The sequence below is a fragment of the Poecilia latipinna genome, unplaced genomic scaffold, assembly GCF_001443285.1.
Source record: "Poecilia latipinna isolate Pla-1442-1.1 unplaced genomic scaffold, P_latipinna-1.0 Scaffold310, whole genome shotgun sequence".
Taxonomy (NCBI): domain Eukaryota; kingdom Metazoa; phylum Chordata; class Actinopteri; order Cyprinodontiformes; family Poeciliidae; genus Poecilia; species Poecilia latipinna.
In genome coordinates, this window is record NW_015112926.1 from 124,202 (window position 1) to 127,006 (window position 2,805).

Sequence of the window (2,805 nt, forward strand, 5' to 3'; positions counted from 1 at the left end):
AATTGTGCATCTCTTTGCAGCCATCTTCATGTGTGGGTATAAACATGAGTTGAGAGGTCATGATAGCAGCAGCTTATTTGGATTTAAAGTGACAAGAGGCCCTAAAACAGCAACTGATCAGACTAAAATCTCATTACCAAAGAATGATTTTGTGGAAAAACTGAAATGAACATCTTTTGTTAGGCCCATAGACTTATCCTAACCTGTTCAAGGAAGCATGGTAGGTCACCTTTGAAGTCACACAGCTGGTGGGTGCGACTGAACACAAAAAGGATGAAGCAGCTGACTGGAAACGATTTAGCTTTTGACTGACAGATTGTAAACACAATAGGCAGAAATGTGAAATATATGGGACGTCTGACAGATCACCCAAAAACATCTGTTTTCATCTCGACAATGAAATCTTACATGTTTTAGTCATGAAAGAGCCATGTTTTGTTGTCATCTGTATCAGATGGGCATCACACATGTGATGCTCCTTATTTTCATCTTCCCCAGAAGTTATCCTGTTGATTTCCCGAATGTTTTCGTTCAGTATTCTGTTCAATTCCACAGTGAGAACCCATTTTCAGTTTTCTGATGAAGTCTACCAGATCTTTATTCAAAATGTCCTCAAATATTTATCCTCTTTCTCACTCCAAAGCTACTCGCTTTGTAGGTTTTAGTGTGAGATGGTATTGCAGTTTTTTCCCCTAGGTTTACCTCTAAACAGCTGGTTGGCACAGAGCTATCATCTAATGGTTGTTATGGAGACTTGATGACCCCAGGATATCACTCTCTGCAGCAGTTATCTAACAGTGAGCTTTCAAGATCCGTTTCTACCTCATTTACATCCTCAAAATTAAATATTTAAAAATACTCCATTTTGAAAATAAATGGCTTAAATACAAAAATGGCATAAACATTAAAAAAACACTTTTCTTTATTTATTTGAATTACCTTAACATACAGTCTTTATGCTCCACAAGGCTGCACCAACAAGCAAAAGTGGAAGCTTTTTCTCTTCTCTCTCTAATACCTGCAACCGTCATGAAATTAATTAAAACTGGATTATTTTTGGCAGTTACCTGAACAGATTGGAGCTTTACACATCTTTCAAAGCAAAACCTTCTTCCAATATACAAAAATGGTGCTCTAATTTGTGCATCCTGTTCTTAAATATGTGTTTAAGTGAATAAATGTCATCACATAGTTAGCAAAAGCGCATAAAAAGCTCAGAGTTGGCCTCATTTGGTACAATAGACCTTAATGCAGCATTTGAACGAGGCCGTCACCACATGCAGCCCAGAGAAAGCAGACAAGACAGAGTAAACAGTTTGTTCCTGTGAACAGCTCGATGCCAATCAGCGATTAATGAGGCGATGCTGGAACCACCGGCTGAGGGAAGTTAAACTGAGCTGAATTAAGGAGCAATATCATCCCTCATGCAGGTGCTCGCCGAACGAATAACTGCTTTAATTACTGTTATTCAATCATTGCTTTTTTTCTCCGCCACATCCAAATGCCGCTCTGGTATTATCCCTTTTTCTCGTCAAATTACAAATGCCTGTCACAGACGTCCTACCTGCGTGTTTTGCTCCAGGCGCCAAAGCATATGTGACCCTCGCAGAAAAATAAAACGGTGCACATTGCGGGAGGAGGAAGAAGGCCCGACTGTAAGGTGCAGTTTGTCGAGTCCCTGGGCTTGAATGGGTCCTTATCTTGGTTTACATACTCAAGGTGGAGAGGTTTGTGGCGGGCTTTGATGGGAAACATCTGTGTGTGATATGGGGGCTCTTCACGGGTGGGGGTGGAAAAAGTGGGCGTCTTTGCACCTGCTTCGGAGCACCGACTTAACAATGCTTATTATTTCTGATGGAGGAGGAGGATGTTGTTTTCGCCACCACACACTGTTAAGATGAACACAATAGTTATAAGTGGCAGTGTGACACCTGTCAACTTTAACGATGTCAGATATTAAATAATTTGAAAAGCCCTTTGTAGCAGTTAGTAAAACTACTTGAAATCATACGTATTTGTATAAAAGATTCTCATCAGTTTCATGAAATGAAATTTCAATCTCAGATGGTTTAGCCTTGAAGAGCATAAGAAGCTAACGTATTGAGGTTTGTATCACATATATTCTCAAAACAAGTCGCATCATATATCTATGTATATCAAATAATAGATAGTTTGATATAAAAGTAATTACATACTTCAGAGAAAGAAATTAGATTAATAATGTTTCTAAAATGCATGGTCAGTAGATCGTTGCCTGTTTGCACTTCAGTATTGGCTGATTTTTGGAATATGATTCAAAATTATTAGAGGAAAATTTGCAAAATTATAAAATATATATGAAAAAAAGCTGAAATACAAAGTTGCAACGCATTTGTGAAATAACCAATCCTGGAGCGATATTCATTTTTCTTATTATTTGGCTGAGAGCTGAGAAAACATGAATGGTAGCTGCCAGGATGATATTCACTCCACGTATTTCAGTTTTTTAATCTGCTTTAGTGCACTTTTGTTTTTTATGCACTTCACACAATCAGCAAAACGTCAGATTATTTGCAGAAAGAAATACTTTTTTGTAACGACCCAAGTCTAGTAAATAATAAAACAGATCATTTAAACGTCGTCCAGATATCTCTGCCCAGCTGATGTCAACATTAGAAGAAATGCTGTCATTAGCCAGGCACTGTGGGAAGAATCCTCTGTATTGATGCTGCTGGACATAAGTTTGGAGATAAAACACCTTCTACCACCATGTTGATGATGATTCCTCTGTGGGGCTTTTTCAAACTACTTCCAAACTGGATCTCT

General features: G+C 38.4%; 1 long non-coding RNA gene across 1 annotated transcript; it reads right to left on the reverse strand.

The window, feature by feature from the left end:
• Positions 1-206: 206 nt before the first annotated feature.
• On the reverse strand, positions 207-1,713 carry LOC106948869 (uncharacterized). Its single transcript, XR_001425268.1, has 3 exons — positions 1,565-1,713; positions 940-1,018; positions 207-308 (listed from the first exon to the last, which is right to left on the reverse strand). It is a non-coding gene; the product is annotated as an uncharacterized LOC106948869 (long non-coding RNA).
• Between the last annotated feature and the right edge of the window lie 1,092 nt (positions 1,714-2,805).